Source organism: Thalassophryne amazonica, chromosome 13, assembly GCF_902500255.1.
Source record: "Thalassophryne amazonica chromosome 13, fThaAma1.1, whole genome shotgun sequence".
In the NCBI taxonomy this organism is placed as follows: Eukaryota; Metazoa; Chordata; class Actinopteri; order Batrachoidiformes; family Batrachoididae; genus Thalassophryne; species Thalassophryne amazonica.
This window is the reverse complement of record NC_047115.1, coordinates 68,975,414-68,999,853: the sequence shown is the minus strand read 5'-3', so window position 1 is coordinate 68,999,853 and position 24,440 is coordinate 68,975,414. Positions and strand designations below refer to the sequence as shown.

Below are 24,440 nucleotides of genomic sequence, written 5' to 3'. Positions count from 1 at the left end.
CTCAGCATGTCACATGGTGCAAACTATTCCTTTTAAAAATCCTACTGACTCAACCAATAATTTGCATCATGTTTTTACCATAACTGGAGCAACTTTAACTTTTGACCCCTGTACAAACTGAAAGTGACCTTTGTCGCCACGCTTGCTGTTTTTACCCCATAACTCCAGAACATTCAGTCACAGATAGTCCAAACTATACCTTTTTGGAATCTTTGTGATCAGACACATAATGTGGTATAGCTTTCAATATGATTGGAACATTTTTTTGACCCCTATGCAGTTCTTCAATTAACCCTACTTGGCCCCCTATTGAAAATTCAAATGGCTAACGTTATTTTTCGAAAATATATTCCAAAAGGTATACATAGTCAAACTTTGGTGCTTGTAACCAGATTTGAAGGATTCCTCTGCAAATATTCTGTTATCTGCTGCTCTGATACACTTGCACCCTGAGATGACTCAGTGAGAGGGACATCTTGTTCATAAGGGTGATTTGAGCTGCCAAACGGGAGGAGGGATTTTTGATTTTCCTGTCTGAGCTTACCCCTGTTACAGAGGTAATCAGTGTTCCAGACTGTTTGATCCGTCATCGTCCAGTCAGGTCCCCCCCATTCCAGCGCGATTTCAGTCAGGTTGAAAATCAAACCACCACATCTGTTCCAGACTCTCACCTAAAATCAATATTTGGTTGTTCACCACCATGCTCTAACGTTCTGTGCAGAGCTCTGAAATAATTGAGCGATAGCCAAGTAAACACGCAAATTAGCCATTACCCTCTAAAATTTGTAAGGTTGGTGTGAAAATACCCTCTAAAATATAAAAACGAGGGTCAAGCTCACTTGTGTACCAGAATTCCAGATGAAACACTGGCACAGTATTGTCATTTTAAGAACTGAGCAAAGAAAGTGAGAGCTTGGCTTCATGAAAAACTGACATGCATCTTACCACATACAGTTAAGTGTAGAACTGTGATTCGGTCCTGTGGAATGTCCATTGATTGGGTGTCATTTTAGCTGTTTCTCTGCATATATTTCAGTCGTGAATTTGTGTGAGGTCAGTTTTTATCTGTTGTCTCCATGTGTGTCACTTCCTTTTAGGGCTTCCTACTGATGTGTACTGTCATGTAAGGGAGTAAACTGTAGTGTAAGATTCATGGCCGACTGCTTTTCTTCTGAGTTGTAGTCTTTGTGGAATGTTGCTCATGTGAAGTCTATGTTCAACACAAACTCATATAATTCAAGCAGCTTCTGAAGCTCAAGTCTGTGAAGTCGGAGTTTTCTTTGCTGGGGGGAAAATGCTATCAAATGCTATAATATCAAGGACTATTATCCATAGAGCTTGATGACATCACAACACTGTGACATGTTTAAAAGCTAATAAGTTATTCTGAGCTAATCTCAAGTGACACTCTGACTACTATAAAAAGTAATTTGAGTGAAAACAAGTTCATTGTTCTTCTAACACACATCATGAGAAAAGTTCCCAGGTGTGATGGTCTAGTGGATAAGAGTTGGTCTTGAGATCAGAGGATCCTTGGTTCAGACCCCTGCCAGACTAGAAAATTAATTAAGGGCACTTGGGAAAGGTCTTTTATCTCCCATTTGCTCCAGCAGTTGAGCACCTTGCATGGCAGTAGCCTGGGCCACACACACAGCCAACATTGCACCCATTATGTCAAAACTTTGTGCATTGAGAAATGTTGATTTCTCAGAATGCAAAAGAGGGAGAACCACTCTCTACTTTTTCTGGGTCAGGCTCAAAACTTCTCAATCACCCCTCCTAGGTGTAGCCAATTTCAAGTCTGCACATCTATTTGGCCAAGGATGGGGCTGAGGTACACATGCACATAGTGGAGAGCCAACAGCAGATGAAGCATTAGGCTTCATCCACACAAGACCCTTTCCACCAGGCTATGCAGAGATGTGTGCCCGTGTTCCATGGGTTTTAGTCACAACACTGACTGACATGCCTTTCAAATCTGATAACTAATTAATGGTAAAATATAGTGAACAACTTTTCTGATCAAGCCAACACTGCATAAAAATCTAACCTTTTGTGACGAATAGTATCAGTGGGTTAAGAAGTTTGAAGCTGTACTTTCATTCATAGAGTTCATGTTTAAGATGAGTTGTGGATCTCTCTCTTTCTGTCTCTTCTCTCTCTCTCCCTCTAAAAGAGATAAAGCTGTGTTTTATTACCCCCAAAAGATGCCTTTTAATTTTGGGAAATTTTTTTCTTTTTTTTTTTTTTTTTTTTTTGTTGTTGGCTGTTTTTTTTTTGAGCACTATTATTATTATTATTATTTTAAATATTTTATGAGAAAATGCTTGAAAATTTGTTTGCAGGCATATGGCTATTATTGTTGCTAAATTAAGCAAATTTTAACTAATCAGAACATAATCAGTGGATTAATAATAACAAATGATTAATAGGTTATTTGATTACAAAGGTATCAATTAACTGCTAATTAGTTGCAGCCATAGAGTCTACCAAAGAGAACCACTCTTGCTCCTATTTAACTTACATATATCCATTAACGTTTGTAAGAACATAATAATGTATAAAGGGACCCCACATACACACACACACACCCTTTTTGGCTCAAAGGCATAATGCAGATTTCAACGACATTAGCAGCAGCAGAGATGAGAGTGCAACATTCAACCCGACATATTCAGCTTTAAGCCAAGGGCATTCCTTCAGAATGTGCCTCTTGTAAGGCACAGGTGCTTAAAACAGTGTCCACTGTCATCAGCTACACTTTACACCGCATAACACTGTCTTTTCAGTACATGCTGTATTGTTGGTCTTCCTTGACGTAGGGTTTTAATAGTTCAGGACCCTTCCACTGATTGTAACTTTTATTTATAAAATTCATAATTTGAACAGTCCAGCAGGAGGCAGCACAGCATGTGATATCTTCTTTTTCATGTGGACTTCTGACCATGTGTTGAAACACCTGCGTTTCAGGGTTTCAAAACCTTTCAGAAACAGTGTTACTAGGTTGTTGTAACTAATATGCAGTAACAATGAAACGTTTTGGTATCATCCCCAGCTGCACATTCTGTCCATCTTTAAAAAAACAAAAAAAATGATTTTGCTTTCACTTTCCATTGTCTATTTTGTCTTGTGTTTGCCAATGGAGTGGCAGCCATGTATTTTTCAGCAGTTGCAACCTTAACATGTTAGCTGATGCTCACATCAGGGCAGAGTGCCACATCGAACACGCGACATGACCAGTGTTTCAGCAGGTCGCAGAAAAACTGCATGTCTGTACCACGGCTGGTCTTAAGCATCCAGAAACCATTCAGTAGACATGTTTATGTAAACAGTCACTTTAAACAATAAACCCTATCATTGTGTAACTCCCCAAATTAAAAGTTCATAATGAGCATGAGCTATTTTGTCAGTGGTAAACTTTGATTCACCAAATAAATTCCAAGTCAGCTTTGTCTCGCCAATGTAATATTCCATAACCATGTCATGCAAGAATGTTGATAAGATAGCAACTATGGGGAAAACCATGGTGACCAATATGTGAGCAGATTTCAGATGAAATTTATAGCAGGGAACTAAAACCTGAATTAAAGAATTAATAGAACGGGAGGCTGTGGGTGAGCCATACATTTTCTTTTTTTCTTTTTACAGTACTGTGCAGAGGTATGGGGTAATACTTATAAAGGTACGACACAATCACTATTAGTAATGCAGAAAAGAGCTAAAAGAATTATTCATAATACTGGCTATAGAGATCATACAAATCCACTATTTTTACAATCCAAATTCTTAAAATTCACAGACTTGGTTCATTTTCAAACAGTACAAATCGTGTATAAAGCAATAAACAATTACTTCCAGCAAATATTAAAATATTTTTTTAACAGATCAAGGGATTGCAGTCTGAGGGGGAAATTTAATTTAAAGCATCAGTGGGCACGAACAACATTAAAGGTTTCTGTATTTCTGTCTGTGGGGTGAGGATGTGGAACAGATTGGGAGTGGGCTCAAGCAATGTCCAAGCATGAACCAGTTCAAACAGCGGTACAAAAATATGGTTTTTTCTAGGTATAGGGAGGAGGAAGGGTAATGAGGGTTAGGGTGTTTTTGTTTTTTGCTTCGGCTTGTAAATATATAGTATTTTGTATGTAGTAGGTATGTGTAGGTGTATATTTATGTTTGTGTTCATATATATATATATATTATATATATAGATATAGATATAGATATCGGTTTAGGTGTGTAGGAATCTACACTCAACAAAAATATAAACGCAACACTTTGGTTTTGCTCCCATTTTGTATGAGATGAACTCAAAGATCTAAACTTTTCCACATACACAATATCACCATTTCTCTCAAATATTGTTCACAAACCAGTCTAATCTGTGATAGTGAGCACTTCTCCTTTGCTGAGATAATCCATCCCACCTCACAGGTGTGCCATATCACATGCTGATTAGACACCATGATTAGTGCACAGGTGTGCCTTAGACTGCCCACAATAAAAGGCACTCTGAAAGGTGCAGTTTTATCACACAGCACAATGCCACAGATGTCGCAAGATTTGAGGGAGCGTGCAGTTGGCATGCTGACAGCAGGAATGTCAACCACGAGCTGTTGCTCGGGTATTGAATGTTCATGTCTCTACCATAAGCTGTCTCCAAGTCGTTTCAGAGAATTTGGCAGTACATCCAACCAGCCTCACAACCGCAGACCACGTGTAACCACACCAGCCAAGGACCTCCACATCCAGCATGTTCACCTCAAAGATCGTCTGAGACCAGCCACTCGGACAGCTGCTGAAACATCGGTTTTGCATAACCAAAGAATTTCTGCACAAACTGTCAGAAACGTCTCAGGGAAGCTCATCTGCATGCTCGTCGTCCTCATCAGGGTCTCGACCTGACTCCAGTTCGTCGTCGTAACCGACTTGAGTGGGGCAAATGCTCACATTCGCTGGCGTTTGGCACGTTGGAGAGGTGTTCTCTTCACAGATGATGCGAAGGAGATGTGTTGCACTGCATGAGGCAAATGGTGGTCACACCAGATACTGACTGGTATCCCCCCCAATAAAACAAAACTGCACCTTTCAGAGTGGCCTTTTATTGTGGCAGTCTAAGGCACACCTGTGGCACTAATCTGGTGTCTAATCAGCATCTTGGTATGGCACACCTGTGAGGTGGGATGGATTATCTCAGCAAGGAGAAGTGCTCACTATCACAGATTTCGACTGGTTTGTGAACAATATTTGAGGGAAAATGGTGATATTGTGTATGTGGAAAAAAGTTTTAGATCTTTGAGTTCATCTCATACAAATGGGAGCAAAACCAAAAGTGTTGCATTTATATTTTTGTTGAGTATATGTGTATATGTGGCAAAGGGTATCACTGGTTGTGGGGAAGAAGGGGTAGGGAAAAATAAGCTGATGCTTCACCCTACCCCTTTTCGGACATGTTGGGTACACAGTAGGAACTTTTTTGTTGTTGTCTTCACTGATCTATCTTGTAATTGTTGTTGTATCAAATGTTCGAAATAAACAGTTTTCATTCATTCATTCATTCATTCTACAAATTACAGTTAACCAGTTGAAATGCTGCTTTGAAATGTTTTAAAACATTTTAAACACTCATTTTGAAATTGTTTTGTAATCTACATGAAGTCAAATAAAAGGTCAGAATTACTGCTTTTTTTTTTTTTTTTTTTTTTTTTTTTTTTTTGCATATTTGCATTTTTCATTCGCCACAAGTTCATTTTCTTGTATAAAGTTGCTTGCTGTGGGTTGTGGTATATAGTTGGCTTAACTTGTTATGGGTGTTTTTGTTCCCTTCCCTCCTGACAGATTTTCTTGAAATTTCAAAGGTTTCTAGCAAGTGGTCCAAAGAAAATGAGTAACAATCCTTTACTTTTGGATGTGTTATGTATGCAGAAATTGCTCAAGAGCACTTATAGGCCAAACAGAGTTAAAAGCAGAAATGACATGTCATAAATTAGAATCTGTTTCTTGTTGGTGAGGAAAGGTTTTACTGACCTTGACGTCACAGGCGATGCTGTGATCTTTCCGAAATCAATGAGTATCCTTTTGGATGCACTTGGAAAGCTGAGTGAGGAATCATGTCTTTTGAATTTCAGTTTTCCTGGAGGACAGCCAAGATCCAGGCTTTCAGTGTATCTCTATGGGGTGACAGTGTTGACCTTGTATAGGCATTCACCAATCTTGGCAGCGACATTCATGTCTCTGGTTCCTCTGCCTTTGAGATCATGATTGGAGTCATGATAGAGGTGTTTGGAGATAATTGGTAAATAGACTGCATTTATATAGCGCTTTTCCATCTGCATCAGACGCTCAAAGCGTTTTACACCGTCAGTGCCTCACATTCACCCCTATGTTAGGGCTGCTGCCATGGAAGGCACCCACTACACACTGGGGGCAGCTAGGGGATTAAGGACCTTGCCCAAGAGCCCTTAGTGATTTTCCAGTGAGGCTGGGATTTGAACCGAGGATCCTCTGATCTCAAGCCCAATGCTTAACCACTAGACCATCACCTTCCCTAAGGCATTTTCCGCTGGCCTGACTTTGCCACCAGACAAAGGTCCAAGTTTTTGTGATCCTGGCGAGTCCCCTTTTACTGTGTGGTTGTGAGATTTCGGTGCTAACCAGTAAACCTAAGGCAACAGTTAAAGGTCCTTTGGCCCTAAGTCTCTTGTCCGAAGTCAGTCGGAGTTCAGTTTGCAATATTATCGAAATACCAATATAAGTTGCCTGGTATGTGTAACCAATATCCCATCCCCATGTTTTTGATACATCAAAATGGAGTTTAAAGCAGCAAATTGTGTCCACCTAAGAAGAAATACATACATTTTCTCCTTTTTTGATGGCCACCATCTTGGGGTGCTTTCACAAATACTGGATGAATGTGTTGCTGTTTATCTTTTGTCCTTGTTCAAAGTAAAACATTCATTTGGTGTGTCTGCAGCATATAATAAAAGTTAAAAATTTCCTTTTAGAGCAAGTCCTGTCACATGCTGGTATAACACCCCCCCCCCCCCCCCAAAAAAAAAGTGCCAACAATGCAGGTTTAATCGAACGTGTGCTTTTAACTATAATTCATGCCGTATTAAGCACATAAATGTATCTGTCGCAATACGTATCAAGTATGAGAGGTCAAAATGATGCTTTGGAGGATCCTTGGTTACTTGGTTATCAGATATGACATTTTGGCCATGTTGTGCTTTTGTCTGTGCATGATTGGCCAAAGAGGTGCCTCAGTGTTGAGGACCCTAGCAGTTTGAGAAGGCCAAAGGTACATTCACCTTTCACCTGGCTGTGGCAGATAGATACTAAGTGAAGCGTTACTCCTATCTTACCACTTTTTTCAGTAACAAGTAATCTGATGTGTTCATATTTCCAAATTAGTAATCGCATTAAAGTTCCGCAAGTCACTGTGTGTTACTATTCTTCTTTTTTTTTTTTTTTTTGTACAGTATAAATTAGGGCTGCCTGACCGGTCAGTTACAGAAATAGTGTAAGTCTATCACAGTATTAAAACTGACCCGTGGGCAGGGCAGCTCCGAGTTGAAAAAACAGTTGTCGTCATGCTTTCTGCATAAATACAACTTGTCCATTCCTCCTGCTCAGATGGCAAACCAGGGGTTTTCACACTACCTATCCGCTATGGCGTCCCCGAACAAAAAACGGGGGTAGCCGAAATGGAAAACAACACTACAGTGAGGAAAATAAGATTTGAACACCCTGCGGTTTTGCAAATTCTCCCACTTAGAAATCATGGAGGGGTCTGAAATTTTCATCTTAGGTGCATGTCCACTGTGAGAGACATAATCTAAAAAAAAAAAAAAAATCCAGAAATCACAATGTATGATTTTTTTTAAATAAATTATTGTATGTTACTGCTGCAAAATAAGTATTTGGACACATGTGGAAAATCAATGTTAATATTTGGTACAGTAGCCTTTGTTTGCAGTTACAGAGGTCAAATGTTTCCTGTAGTTTTTCACCAGGTTTGCACACACTGCAGCAGGGATTTTGGTCCACTCCTCCATACAGATCTTCTCCAGATCTTTCAGGTTTGGAGTTTCAGCTCCCTCCAAAGATTTTCTGTTGAGTTCAGGTCTGGAGACTGGCCAGGCCACTCCAGGACCTTGAAATGCTTCTTATGGAGCCCCTCCTTAGCTGCCCTGGCTGTGTGTTTGGGGTCATTGTCATGCTGGAAGACCCAGCCATGACCCATCTTCAATGCTCTTACTGAGGGAAGGAGGTTGTTTGCCAAAATCTCGCAATACATGACCCCATCCATCCTTCTTGGGGTTGTTCTCATCCTCTAAACATGGTAAGTGGAGTTGATTCCAAAAAGCTCTATTCTGATCTCATCTGACCCCATGCCTCCTCTGGATCATCCAGATGGTCACTGGTGAACTTTAAACGGGCCTGGACATGTGCTGGCTTGAGCAGGGGGACCTTGCTGCCCTGCAGGATTTTAAAACCATGACAGGCATTATGTGGTACTAATGTAATCTTTGTGACTGTGGTCCCAGCTCTCTTCAGGTCATTGACCAGGTTTCTCCTGTGTAGTTCCGAGCTTTCTCAGAATCATCCTTACCCCACGAAGTGAGATCTTGCATGGAATCCCAGACCGAGGGAGATTGACAGTCATCTTGTGTTTCTTCCACTTGTAATAAATAATCTTAACAGTTATCTTCTACCAAGCTGCTTGCCTGTTGTCCTGTAGTCCATCCCAACCTTGTGCAGGTCTCCAGTTTTGTCCCTGGTGTCCTTAGACAGCTCTTTGGTCTTGGCTATGGTGGACAGGTTGGAGTGTGATTAAGTGTGTGAACAGGTCTTTTATACAGGTAACAAGTTCAAACAGGTGCAATTAATACAGGTAAAGAGGGCAGAATAAGAGGGCTTCTTAAAGAAAAATTAACAGGTCTGTGTGAGCCAGAATTCTTGCTGGTTGGTAGGTGTTCAAATACTTATTTGCAGCAGTAACATACAAATAAATTATTAAAAAAATCATAAAAATCAATTTTTTTTTTTTTTTTTTTAGATTATGTCTCTCACAGTGGACATGCGGCTAAGATGAAAATTTCAGACCCCTCCATGATTTCTAAGTGGGAGAACTTGCAAAACCGCAGAGAGTTCAAATACTTATTTTCTTCACTGTACGTATTATAATAATAATAATAATAACTAAGACTGCAAGCAGTCATATACGGGCCCTCGTTCCTGCGCAACCGCTACCCAGGCCAGTGGGTGCCCTTGTGACCACATGTGGGCATGTGCATGCAGGGGCAACCACTCATCACACAGTTAAAATTTTAAACAAATCACACAATGCATCAAGGAGTTATGACATGTTGATTGTTCATCCACTAGGGGGCGCTCAGTGTACAAACAGAGGGGCTGGGTGTGTTCAGGGGCCAACCGTCGTCATACATGTGAAGTTTCAAGTCAATCAGGCAAAACATGAAGGAGTTATCATGACTTGATGTTCCATGGCAAAGGGTCAAAATGGCGGCACCATAGCGGCCACACCCTTCAACATAGAGAAAAGCTTTCAATAACTTTTGGTCAGTATCATCTTTGGATGCTGTCAAAGAAATTTGAAGTGCATTGGACAAATCCCTAGGAGGAGTTCGTTCAAATACAACATGTGGAAATCATTTCAAAATGAGAAGAAAATGTAAAATGGCTGACTTCCTGTTTGGAGTAGACTCATGGAGCAAGAGACTTTTTTGTACGTCTATGCAAGTCATGTGTACCAATTTTCATCTCCCTACTCCAAAAAAAAACCCCCTATGGGGAGGGTTTTGGAAAGTTTCAAGGGGGCGCTATTGAGGCATTTTGCCCCGCCCACAGGCGATGCTCCTATGAATTGTAAGAGGTTATCGTGCTTGACCTGTGTTTCAATTTTCATGATGATATGACAAAATTAAAGCCGTCAAAAGGAAGAACATAATTTCATGGCGAATGGGCAATATTCGGCACGCCGCCACACGGATGCCGTTACTCGTAACTTCACGGCGATCATCGCCTACGTTCACCAAGTTGTTCTGCATGTTTTAGAAGTGGAAGGAAGTTGATGGGGTTAAATATGTGACTTCAGTACCTGTTTAAGTATAATGTTCATATGGCGAAGGGTCAAAATGGCGGCACCATAGCGGCCACACCCTTCGACATACAGAAAAGCTTTCCATAACTTTTGGTCTGTATCGTCTCTGGGTGATATGTAAGAAATTTGAAGTGCATTGGACAAAATCCCTAGGAGGAGTTCGTTCAAATACAACATGTAGAAATCACGCCAAATTGAGAAGAAAATTCAAAATGGCCGACTTCCTGTTTGGCGTAGACCCATGGTGCAAGAGACGTTTTTGTACGTCTATGCAAGTCACACGTGTACCAATTTTCATCTCCCTACTCCAAAAAAAAACCCCTATGGGGAGGGGGCGCTATTGAGGCATTTTGCCCCGCCCATGGGCGACGCCCCTATGAATTGTAAGAGGTTGTTGTGCTCGACCTGTGTATCAATTTTCATGATGATGTGACAAAATTAAAGCCGTCAAAAGGAAGAACGTAATTTCATGGCGAATGGACAATATTCGGTACGCCGCCACACGGACGCCGTTACTCGTAACTTCACAGCGTTTATCGCCTACGTTCACCAATTTGTTCTGCATGTTTAAAAGTGGAATGAAGTTGATTGGGTTAACTATGTGACATCAGGACCTCTTAAAGTAAAAATAGGACATTTCCCGCCACCACCGGGGGGCGCTATGGCGCAGGTGGGAACTTAAGATATGTAGACGTTCAGGGCGGAGCCCTCATCATGTCCAGCATGTTTGAAGGATCTACGATGAAGTATGTGGGCGTGACAGCCGTTCGAAGTGAAATGGCGTGCTCCGAAAAGCTCACCAAAGTTTGATGACCCCTAGCAGCCACGCCTTTTGACTTAATTAGAATCTTTTGATAACTTTTGATCACCATTGTGTTGTGATGATTTTGACAAAATTTGAAGCTGATCGGATGAAATCCCTAGGACGAGTTCGTTCAAATGTAAGTAGTGGAAATGGCCAAAAATGGCAAAAATTTGCTCAGAATCGAAACTTAAAATCAAAATGGCTGACTTCCTGTCGATATTTCACCATAACAGTAAGAGACTTTTTCGTGCGTCCTGGCATGGTAAATATGTGTACCGAATTTCGTGAGGCTACGACGAAAAAAGCCCAATGCGGAGGGGTTTTTGAAAATTCTAGGGGGCGCTATTTCACGATTTTTCTGCGACCATGTGCGAGGCCCCCCAAAATATCGAATTTCGGATCCGGCCGGATGACTTTGGAAAGGTTTGGTGCGTTTTTGAGCATGGGAAGAGGCCGAAATTTCGATTCAAGAGTGAGAAATAATAATAATCATAATAAAACAGCGCAATTACAATAGGGTCCTCGTAGGACGTTGCCTACTCGGGGCCCTAATAATAATAATAATACTTTCAACAACTAAAAGTTTAGAAAGATTTTAAATGTAGAAAAATGGTAGAAAGAATTTGTTATATTTATAAACAATGTAGATTATAAATTGTTAGTTTTACCGTTACAATGCTGTCACCAGTTAAATATGAGGTCAAGAAAATACTCTTTATATATATATATATATATATATATATAAACAAGTATTTATGTTTATTGAAGTAAAATAAAGGCCGACTTTATTTCATGTTTTACCAAAAACTTTTTTTCAGGAATAGTATTAAGTTCAACTTAAAATGTCAGGACATTCATTAAATAATGACGATGATGATTGTAATGATATAGTGATACTTTGCATTATAATAGTCAGTCGTACCTCAAAACAGTGTGCGCGTGTCAGACCTCAGTTACGAGCTGTGCTAATAAAGAGGAGCCATCTTGAGCTGTAATTAGGAAAAATACTCCAGATGGGTTTAAAATCACTTCCTTCTTTAAAATTGCACCAGATTGCATAAGCATGATTTTGAGTGTAATTTTCTGAAATTTTCCTCATGCCCCAGCACACATGCATGCACGCACACATACACACACTCTATCCAATACAGTTCTGTAAATGGGTCCAACACATGTTAAAACTGCATGCACTGGGTGTGCGTCTCCTCCAAGCCAGTTGCTCTTGTATGAAAGATGTATTATACTCACCTACTACCCTTAACACCCCTGCTTGCGTACCTATCTCCTCTATACTATTTCCCATGCCCCCAAACCTCTTCTCCATCAGCATAGCACATAGCTCCACATTAATCATTTGTGTCTTGGCAAAGCCATTTGAGAGACATTACTTTCCTGCCGTTGCTTGGCACTTCATCACAGAAACCTAAGCTATTAGTGAAAGGTAATACCTTTGAATGTCACCACAATACTAATTTATCTTAATTAAAGGATGGATTTGTTGCACATCTTGTTTAACACTAAATGCTTTCCATATATGAGTTTTTGTAATATTAAGTCATAAAATCCTTTGTTTCTGTACCTCAGTTCCCTTTTTTCTCTTTCGGTTGTCACGATTTGTCAATATGCTGGGCTGCAGCAAGTCTTGCCACTGAGGGAAATGCTATTTTGGGTTGTGTTAGTCATGTTGTGCAAGCGTGGTGCATGATGTTGGTAGGCATCCTGAACATGTCTGACCTGTTGGAGAGTATTTGGAATTGCTTTATTACCTCAAGATGCTGACATGATCATCGGGAGCAGCTTGAAATCCCCGAATTACTGAATAATGTAAAAATGAAATGTTGGTTCATTTTTCACAGTGATGTTAATTAGAGGAGTTGTTGAGAATTTGGAATGTTCTCAAATGGGGTTTAGTGCATCAGACGAGGTTGATGGCACCCACACACTAAACAGGAAGAGCAGTTTTAAATGTGTTGTAAGATATAAACGAGCATAACGTCAGCTTTCTCCCTGTCATTGGGTTGCTTTTTTTGGGACATGTAACATGCATAAGCCGGTGGAGAATAACAATAATTTTTCTTCAGTTTAATTTTAATTGGACATCTGAGTTAAAATGTAAATAAAAAGTAAGTCCCTTTGGCTGCTCCCTTATTTACTCTCGGGGTCACCACAGCAAGTCTGAAGGGATTCTGCATATTGATTTTATGCCAGATGCCCTTCCTGACGCAATTCCACATTACATGGAGGAATGTGGCAGGGGTGGGGTTTGAACCGGGAACCTTCTGCACTGAAACCAAGTGCACGAACCACTTGGCCATCACCCCTGCCTGAGTTAAAATGTAAATATGCTTGTTGAAAGAATAATGTGATTGACCGCATCGTAATATGGCTTTGATGTTAAACGTGCGTAACAGGACTACCAACAGCCACCCTTTCACACATTCTTTTGGGTTTTTCCACAGAAAACACTTGATATATTACTCAACGTTATACTGATGTTTATTGTTCAAATATCCCCTATTACACAGTACATCTATAATTTATTCAAATGTATATAAAAAGATTTTTAATACAGAAAAATATCATTGCTGACACAACTTTGAAAGTAGCATGAAATAAGAACTCAAGAACACACACACCATTTTAAGAAAAAAGTCCAGAGAAAGTAGATTTTAGAGTTAGAAGAAAAAGAAATTCTAAATTAAAAGTTTCTTGGTTTGAATTAATCATTACAGTTTTTTCTCTTGGCTGAGGGATCCACTGAAAAGAATTACTATGCAACTTGAAAGTACCAGGTAAAGGTTTCTGTAGAAATCAAGGAAATGATGATGTTATCACAGATATTTGTTTAAAACATCTTTTAGGTGGTGTTATTGATTAAAGTGTTTGTGTTGCATGTGTTTTCGTGACAGCAGACACATGAGCTTGCAAGCACATTTGGTCCTGACCCTCGATTTGGAAGTATTTTTCTGAACTTGCTGGCCTTTGACCACAGATCGGATTTGCAGTGTGGCAACATTTCCTTGTGTTGCTTTCCAGCAAAGTCCTTTTACAAATTTTGCTCTTAATTATGTTGCTAAAAAGTATAGCCAAGAATCTAGTGATTACAGTCCCAACAATTAAAAAGAAAAAAGCAGAAATAAATGAAAAGGTTTGTTCTGGAGGACTCTTTCGATCATCTTCTGGCTGAGTCCAGTCCACAAAAATTAGGTCAAGGTGGAAGTTGTATTTCTCATCAGGCAGAATGGAAGGCAGCCCTGACTGGGGTCTGGCTCTCATATCTCCAGATGCCGTCATTCTATTGGACTGTGTCATCCTCTGTTATCTCCCCAGTTTATAGCTGTGACTTGACAATAGGCTTCTTCATCCTTCACCAATCTGCTCTTCTCTTGGTAAAGATGTTCATATCAGAATTCTTTGTCCCATCTGTCTCTTGGTCCTTCAAGTCTGTGATGTGATGGCAGCTCAGTACTGCTCTTATGGAGACCTCTTTCTCCTGGTTTCTCACTTCACAGTGTAGTGTAAATGTAAACAAAAACGATCACAAACAGGTTCAGGAATGTGCCAACAATCCCCAGCATGGCCAATATGGACTCCTCCTGCTCTTCTTTGACCTCCAGTGCCTGCACATCTTCAAGGGTGATGACCGTGGTGCCCATGATCCTGATGCTCACCTAACCTGGCAAGGCGACACTTATCTGGAATAAAGGGAAATTTCCAAAGCCCGCGTTAGAAGTTATCAAATATATGTAGGCACAGATATCAGCAACTGATTGATGATTTAGAAAGTCAGACGAGGCACAACATAGTTTGAATTTAGATGCCTCATTCTTGGCTTTGCTGCTTTTTTTTTTTTTTTTTTGTGCTGCTGCTGGTTGTGTAAATGGAAAGCAGTCAAACTGCTCTGGATTCAGCCAGCTTCCCCAGCATCATCCACCACTGGAAGGAAATTGATTATGAAACGAATGAAACAATGACCACGCACAGCAGATTAAAGATTAGTCAGTGAATACCAGTGGTTATGATCTCCCGTCGCTGAAACAGTGCTCCTCAAAAACAGCCATTCAGGAGCCACCACTTAAGCCTCATTCCTGTATTATACATAATCATAATTAAACCGTTAAATTCCAAGTAAAAACTCTCAGCTGGGTTCACTGTGACATAATGTTGCCATTTAGAGGCTTCCCCCCCACCCCACACCACCCCAACAGCTACCACCAGGTCCACACACACCTCCATCATCATCCTTTTTTCCATGTTGTTTGAATAACTATTTGTTGTGATCAGATGATGGTCTTATTTCCACAAAAGAGATGCACAAGCACTTAAACAGCAGCTTTGTTGTTTATATATGTGTATGTGTATTTTACAACATACATCTAACACTTAAATGAAAATTTATATATATAGAAATAACAAATACATAGGAAGGTAACCCAACAATAATAGGCTTACCCTCAGGTGTCTAAGGTGAAAGATATCATCATCCAGCATGCCTCTTAGATCCTAACTGGATAACCATGGCCTAGAGGGGATGCTACATGTGCAGAATTGTGGTGAGAGATGAGCGTGACACAGTAGCCAAAGTCCCAGTGCCTCTGAATGACTGCTGAAGTGATGGAGAGAGAAATAGAGGGGAGCTGCACCCCAGTGGCTTGGCAGCATACAGCCGTTGCTTCCAGTGGTCGTCTCCGTGTGCCACTTGTCCTGTCTTCAGCCTGTAGTGCCACCCTCCAGGTTCAACCAACCCCCCACCCCCCCAGCAGTTAAGATTGCCTGCACAAGTCTTTGCGTTCAGTTGTTGTTGTTTGTTTTTGCTTTTTTCAGCAGTTTTGCATCGCAGCTGCTACAGCGCTGGCAGCCTCCGTTTCAATTGCGAGGAGAAACCCTCTCCCCTCTTTGTCCACTCCCACCTACCCGCTGTTTTTCTCATCCTTCCAGAAAACTCCCCTTTTCTTGTTCACCATCGGTGCTTAGACTAAACTCCTCTACAACTCCTCCACCTGCCTTCCTGTCTTATCCGTAAATCTACACACCCACACAAGCCCTCCTTCTACAGTCTCCCCTCTGCTTCGGACCATGCACTCCGTTGGACGACGCTGCAATTAGTGCCTTTCAGAAAAGCCCCTTGCCAGTCAGTGAAGCCTCGGTGCCTACACTGTGCGTGATTATGTCTCTAAAATCAGATGATAGCATCTCTGTGTCCCTCAGCTTCTTGACAGCCTCCGCTGAGCTACGCAGGTATAAGTAGGTACTTGAATTTGCCGAATCTGGCAGATAATATTCCAGAAGTGTAGAAAAGGCTGTAAAATCCCATGAAACAAAAGTCCGAGAGGCAGAACCAGCCGACGTGCCAGACGCTTGCTGCATCTGTGTGGATCTGCACCTACTGCCAGTGACAGCAGTGTTACTGTAGATTTCCAACACCAGTTAGTTACCGTCGGAGGGCAAGCAGAATGATGGCGAGAGAGCGAGAGAGAGGGGGGACGGATGCTGATGGCTGTGGCAATGGCAGGATGAAGACAAGAATGAGACTGAGAGAAAGGAGGAGAGAGAGACAGAGAGGGAGGGGGAGAGGACATCGCTCATGCTGACTGTTGTCTCCACCTCTCCCGTTGCTGTGGAGGCTGGCTGAGTACACGCATACACACACCTACAGGGTTCCCACCTAAACAACAGACACGAGCAAAAGCCAAAAAAAAAAAAAAAAAATGAGGTGTGTTCACCCTCACTGCACTGTGCTCCAAGCTCGGTATCTCGTAGTGGCTGATGTGCGAATAGGTGTGGCGTGTAGCAACGAAAGGAGTTGATTGGAAAATGAAGGTCTGTAGAGACTGGCTAGAACACAAAGATGGGAGGAGAGGAAAGATGTGTGCATGTAGTTATTTATCTTCAGAAAGTGTCTTCTGAAACGTAAATTAAACCGTGCCTGCTGCATCGATTGGGATGATTTCTTACTTCACCCCACACATCTCTGGTGTTTTTATTTCCTAATTAGGCATCTGCTTGCTTCACCCTCTGTTTCTGCTGTGTGAAATGGGTATCGCAGTCTACATCAGCACCAACATGGAGGTATTGTTTGTATGTATTGTTAGTCTGCAGTACCATGCTAAAACATTGGGGTTAAAAAAGGGTGGTTTAGAGTGGTGTGTTGGGGTGTCACAATCCTTTCTTTTTCCTGAATTCAACTTTAGATATATTTAATTGGACTGTAGTTCTGAACGGGCATCAGTGCATTTCTGATGCATACACCTCATAGCAATGTGATATACCCCGAGTCCTTCTCCATATTCTCCCAGCATGCACACATTATTTTCATCTTCTTGTAATTTGATGTGTTTTCCTGGGCTTAAATGTGAGCCATCTCTGTGCTGCTGGTACTGACATCCGGAATGGGAAGGAGAACCTGCTGTTGCACACGTGAGAATTCAGATTGATGTTTCAGAATGATCTTGTCTTTGCTACCCTGTGTTACAGTGCGTGTGGATGGATTTATGTATGACAGTAGTTCCTAATTGTTACACGATTGTTACAAGACTTTTTGTGTTTATTGCCCTTTGTCTAGATGTTGTTAGTCAGCAGGTTGTGGCGAGGGAGGCATTTGGTCAAGGGAGAGGCTATTTAACTTTTGTTGTGGTTCTGGCTGAAGAATTTTGTCTTTGACCTTGTGGTTTGATACCTGTAATTGCCAAATGATATTCATTAAATGTCTGTGTGGAGGTAGGCCTTGAATTGAGGAAGAGATCAAAGATCCAGTTTAAATATGGATCATGCCTTTGATCAGATCAGTGCCCTTTGAGTTTTAATCTGATTTCTTTTTAATTTTGATCCTGCCTTGGATCAATGATCTATGATGCTGTTGCCTTTGGTCCTGTAATAAGGATGACCGACTTTGAAAATCAGGTCATGGGTTGAGATCTTCTTTGATCATGATTATAGAATCAAAGTAAGACGGCAAAAAATCAAACTCCTTGTTGCTGTTCAGAAATCAACACTCAGGATCAGTGATGACTGGATCAAAGATCTAATATCAGGCTCAAATATGAGCAATCAAAGATGAGTGATGAGAAATCACAATTGCGGATCAGCAGGCAGAAACAAAGGTGAGAGGTCAGACTCAAAGGATTTAAGAATATTAGAGAGATCAAAGATCATTCAGCTTGGGATTTCGGCGAGGGTGGTCACATCTCCTCCTCTCTCCTCTCCTCTGTTTTTCTATCTCTGCTCCAACCTTCAGAAGTCCCAACTTCACCAGACTGTGAATTCTTCAAATTATATTTGGAATAACCATGAAATTGATCAGCTGGTCTCTCTGCGCTATTGACAACATTTTTTCAACAAGGAAATCAGGGCTAGGGTACCCTGCGTGCCCAGATGGAACCTACCCTGTGGGCAAAGTTCTCGACGCCTGGGAGAAGTGGCACGTTGCGTGCTTGGCACCAGTCTCTGTGGAAGAAGTCAAAGATTTATTCTTATTTGCTTTTATGGTAGGAGGGCTGGGGTGCCGTGCCACTCCGGGAGGCCGCACGCCACAGGCAGCAGTGCCACCCCCAAGCTCGGCTGCACGGGACAGACCCTGCTGTGGCCTACACTCATATTGCCTCAATTCGGATGACGGACTGCTTCAAAGTTTAGCGCACATAAACAATATTAAATATATATGTGTTTTAATTCTGATGTGTGCCATTATTACATTCAACTAGTAATAATTGTGGATTAATTGCTGTATTTTGTCTGAGATAATTGGATGTGAAGATGGATTGCACTTTTAGGGATCAATAAAGTTGTTTGAACTTGAACAAAGAAGTAACAATGGAAAAAAGAGAAAAGGAAAATCAGAACATCTCGATGGAGCTGTGTTCTGTGTTTGCCCTTGGAGTTATTATTAGATTGCCCATTGTAATGCTTCAGATTCTGTCAGTTGAAACTCACTTTTGTCTGTAGAATGAAAATTTAAATTCGTACGAGGTCTATTAGAAAAGTATCCGACCTTTTTATTTTTTTCAAAAACCATATGGATTTGAATCACGTGTGATTGCATCAGACAAGCTTGAACCTTCGTGCGCATGCGTGAGTTTTTTCACGCCTGTCGGTTGCGTCATTCACCTGTGAGCAGGCTTTGTGTGAGCACTGGTCCACCCCTCTTGTTGTTTTTTTATTGCGAATAAATGTCTGAACGATTTGGAGCTTTGCTGCATCAGTTTTTTCCCAGAAACCGTGAGAGACCTCCAGGTGGACACCGTTCGGAAAATTAATATGGGACGATATTATGGGGATTATACAGATTAAGGAGTGTTACTGCCGCTTTAAGGACGGCCCACAACTGCTGAGAGCACGGCGCGCTCCCAGCGCCGATCGATATTCTCAGACCCCGCTGAAACAACCAGATCATTTCCAACGTGAAGCCTTTGTTGATCCGGGACCTCGTCTGACTTTCACAAAAAGGCAGAAGTCGTGGACATCAGCACTTTTTCGGCACATTCCACTGTTACAGGAGTTTTTTTCATGGAAAGAAAAGCGGAGGGACGCGCCACGGAGCCGTTCATTACGCGGCACAAAACCACCTCCGTGTTGGTCTCACAGGACGGCTTTCAGGTGGATTTCAGATGGATTCCGGTTGCTTTTCAGTCGTGTGATTATCTGATTGTGATTGTGCGTGAGCTGGACATGCCCCAACATGTCCTGGAAGGCTTCATCACGGCGTTGCTTTGCGCCATGCGGCTCCACCGCGACGCGCGGAACTCCTCCGCACGTCTGTCTTAATATGCTGAAAAAGTGCTGATGTCCACGTCTTTTCACAATTCCTGTGCTAGTCAGACGACATACCGGATCAAGACAGCGTCCAGTTTAGAAATGAACGGCACATTCCACTGTTACAGGAGTTTTTGTCATTGAAAGAGGAGCAGAATTCCGCGCGTCACAAACACATGCATGCACACACTGAGGTTTTTACAACTTTTTGTTTTTTGGGGGTGTTTTTTTTTTTTTTTACAGTTGACATTAATTATGTCATGAGTCGAAGTCAACTAACCATGACTCATGTCATTCATGAACCAACATGAGAAGGTTATGCTTTACAGCAACAATCTCTGTCCACAGAAATGATTGGCTATGGTGACTGCTCTTAACACAACTTTTACAGAAACAAGTAGAAACAATAATTGTTGTATGCTGTAAGTTTAATTTAATTGTGAAACAACAAAAGATTGAAAAGTCAGTATAAGAAAATTAACTCGCACAAGATTCAGCCGATCATGTGTGTGTGGGAGAGAGAGAGAGAGAGAGAGACCCAGTTATGGAGTTAAAATTGTCTCAATATTTGTAAATGCACACAGGGTGATCTACAAATAATCACTGATTTGCAAATGTGTTCAGATATCCACAAATGCAAATTTCATATTTGTAACTTGTAAACTGGTCTTTGCAAATAATGTTGTATTTGCAAATATAAAACTTCATTTGTAAAAAAAAAAATTACATTTGTAAAACTGGAAATTGTATTTGTGAATTGAGTTTCGGCATTTGTGGATCACCAATTACACGCATTCATCACTTTCCTCTGCGACGTCATTTGGAGACATTCTTTTCGCAAACACAGATCCACAAACAAATGCAGACTGATTTACAAATACACACTCGCGCACACTGGATATCCACTAGATGGCAGTGTGGTTCCATTCATTGATATGGCAGCTGAAACTATATGCTCCTGGATGAGAGAAGACCGACATTTCAGAATAAATCATTTCACATTACCATAATGGAGGCATCTGATGGATGGGTATCTATGTGGTGATATTGTCTGCAAGGTCAATTATTTTTTAAAATTATGATGTGTCCGTGGATTTCATCATGGGGAGGGGGGCGGGGGTGTTGTACTCTTTAACGCAGTGGTTCAAATAAGCGTATTAAACAGCATTGCGCCTGTGTGTGCTCCGTGACACAGACATGCTGCAAAATTCTTCTTTTAAAAACTTGAAAGTTCTAAAAGTTTGCGATGTACACATGCTACATTTAGCTAAGCATCACACACAGGAACATCACACATCACACAGGAACCACACAGTGTCACCGCAGCAACAAACCAGTCCCGCTTTACGACAACTGTTGCAACAGCCAGGCTTTGAGTGGCATTTATTCTTGAAACTCCGCGGATCCGAGGAAACTGATTTGTATCTACACAGATCAGCATCCGCGGACTTATAAAACTTGCATGATGTCATAAAAAAGAACGCTTTGCGATAAGCATTTTAAAAACTCAGTAGCGATCACGATTAAAGAGTCATCCGAGAGCATATAGTTTCACCTTGCCACATCAATGAATGGAACCACACTGCCATCTAGTGGATATCCAGCGTGCATGAGTGTGTATTTGTAAATCAGTAGGCATTTGTTTGTGGATCTGTGTTTGCGAAAAGAATGTCTCAAAATGACGTCACAGAGGAAAGCGATGAATGCGTGTAATTGGTGATCCACAAATGCTGAAACTCAATTCACAAATACAATTTCCAGTTTTACTTTGCAAATACAACATTATTTGCAAAGACCAATTTACAAGTTACAAATATGAAATTTGCATTTGTGGATATCTGAACACATTTGCAAATCAATGATTATTTGTAGATCACCCTGTGTGCATTTACAAATATTAATGAGACAATTTTAACTCCATACCCAGTGAACAGTTTATGCAAAACTCACCCTATTCATGGCAATTTATAAGACGTATGGTTGTACTTTGATGTTTTTCAAATTTGTAATGTTGTCCTTTTCCAACCTGGCAATCAGTTTTTTTGTTGTCTGGCATTTCCTGTTCTGAAAAACTGTGCCATTGTTTCATACTGTATCTTTGTCACACTATGCGCAGCATTGGCGCACACATCCTGATAATGGTGTGGTGTGTCCTATCATGTTGTCTCATGTGATGCTGGCTTTAATCCATTTCCTCTCCATCATGAGAGTCACAGTTGTTACTTTTTGTGTCCATATGTTGTTCATGTCATTAGGCAACTGTGCATATGATCTGTGACTGTTTCAAGGACTGTTTATTGTCCTTTTTTCATTTTCTTTTTTGCAAATAAGCCCTTAAATACAACCCCTGGCACAAATTATGGAATCACCGGCCTCAGAGGATGTTCATTCAGTTGTTTAATTTTGTAGAAAAAAAGCAGATCACAGACATGACACAAAACTAAAGTCATTTCAAATGGCAACTTTCTGGCTTTAAGAAACACTATAAGAAATCAAGAAAAAAATTGTGGCAGTCAGTAACGGTTACTTTTTAGACCAAGCAGAGGAAAAAATATGGAATCACTCAATTCTGAGGAAAAATTATGGAATCATGAAAAACAAAAGAACGCTCCAACACATCACTAGTATTTTGTTGCACCACCTCTGGCTTTTATAACAGCTTGCAGTGTCTGAGGCATGGACTTAATGAGTGACAAACAGTACTCTTCATCAATCTGGCTCCAACTTTCTCTGATTGCTGTTGCCAGATCAGCTTTGCAGGTTGGAGCCTTGTCATGGACCATTTTCTTCAACTTCCACCAAAGATTTTCAATTGGATTAAGATCCGGACTATTTGCAGGCCATGACATTGACCCTATGTGTCTTTTTGCAAGGAATGTTTTCACAGTTTTTGCTCTATGGCATTATCATCTTGAAAAATGATTTCATCATCCCCAAACATCCTTTCAATTGATGGGATAAGAAAAGTGTCCAAAATATCAACGTAAACTTGTGCATTTATTGATGATGTAATGACAGCCATCTCCCCAGTGCCTTTACCTGACATGCAGCCCCATATAATCAATGACTGTGGAAATTTACATGTTCTCTTCAGGCAGTCATCTTTATAAATCTCACTGGAACGGCACCAAACAAAAGTTCCAGCATCATCACCTTGCCCAATGCATATTCGAGATTCATCACTGAATATGACTTTCATCCAGTCATCCACGGTCCACGATTGCTTTTCCTTAGCCCATTGTAACCTTGTTTTTTTCTGTTTAGGTGTTAATGATGGCTTTCGTTTAACTTTTCTGTATGTAAATCCCATTTCCTTTAGGCAGTTTCTTACAGTTCGGTCACAGACGTTGACTCCAGTTTCCTCCCATTCGTTCCTCATTTGTTTTGTTGTGCATTTTCGATTTTTGAGACATACTGCTTTAAGTTTTCTGTCTTGACGCTTTGATGTCTTCCTTGGTCTACCAGTATGTTTGCCTTTAACAACCTTCCCATGTTGTTTGTATTTGGTCCAGAGTTTAGACACAGCTGACTGTGAACAACCAACATCTTTTGCAACATTGCGTGATGATTTACCCTCTTTTAAGAGTTTGATAATCCTCTCCTTTGTTTCAATTAACATCTCTCGTGTTGGAGCCATGATTCATGTCAGTCCACTTGGTGCAACAGCTCTCCAAGGTATGATCACTCCTTTTTAGATGCAGACTAACGAGCAGATCTGATTTGATGCAGGTGTTAGTTTTGGGGATGAAAATTTACAGGGTGATTCCATAATTTATTCCTCAGAATTGAGTGAGTCCATATTTTTTTTCCCTCTGCTTGGTCTAAAAAAGTAACCGTTACTGACTGCCACAATTTTTTTTCCTGATTTCTTAAAACCAGAAAGTTGCCGTTTGAAATGACTTTAGTTTTGTGTCATGTCTGTGATCTGCTTTTTTCTACAAAATTAAACAACTGAATGAACATCCTCCAAGGCCGGTGATTCCATCATTTTTGCCAGGGGTTGTAGTCTTAACACCTTCAGTCATATTCAGATGTCTTTAAACGGTGTATTCCAAGTGAGTACAGCTTGAAATTTGTTTGATCATGCTCCATCTGGGTTAAAAATTTGAAACTGAAGCAGTGTTTCTTGCAGTGTTGGACGAGGGCGCAGCTCCTTAGTTTTGTTTTCCGACAGGTTAGCAGGTCTGCAGTTTATCAGCCGTCCAGTTGCCAGGTCTGCACTTTCTAAGGCAGCTGCTGGAGTAAGCAGTTTTATCCCATTTTTGCACTGTTTTTGGATCATGGGCAATTGTAATAGAAAGTGCCCTGTGGAATAAGGGTGTGACAAGGCTCTCTTTATACAGCTTTCAGTCTGATGTCTCCACCGTCTTCATTCATTCCTTACTCATGATTGTAAGGATCTGTTGGAACTTTAAATAATAACTTGCATTTTTCTGCTTTGAGGTCATCAAAGTGCAGCCACTTGACATTACTATGTGGTAGACTCTCTTTACAATCATGTTGACTGTCTTAGATCTAACCACACCAACCAATAAAAATGCACCTTTGATCCAGCACCAGAAAGTGCTACATGGATTTCCCCCATATTTGAAGAAAGACCATTATTTTGTTTTATTATATTTTTTGTACTAACGTGAATACATACAACAAAATTAGTTCTCTACATTTAATCCATCCTAATTACAGTTTGACATAACCCATCAACGATGCAGGAGACAGCCACAGTCTGATGCCCTGGGACCAACTCGGGAATTTAAGCAT

General features: G+C 40.8%; 1 protein-coding gene and 1 long non-coding RNA gene across 2 annotated transcripts in view; one reads left to right on the top strand and one right to left on the bottom strand.

Annotated features, from left to right (window-relative positions):
• The window catches only part of birc6 (baculoviral IAP repeat containing 6), a 346,340-nt gene that overhangs the window by 227,450 nt on the left and 94,450 nt on the right, over nt 1–24,440 (top strand). The window lies entirely within an intron of this gene.
• On the bottom strand, nt 13,785–15,549 carry LOC117523057. Its single transcript, XR_004564400.1, has 2 exons — nt 15,384–15,549; nt 13,785–14,626 (listed from the first exon to the last, which is right to left on the bottom strand). It is a non-coding gene; the product is annotated as an uncharacterized LOC117523057 (long non-coding RNA).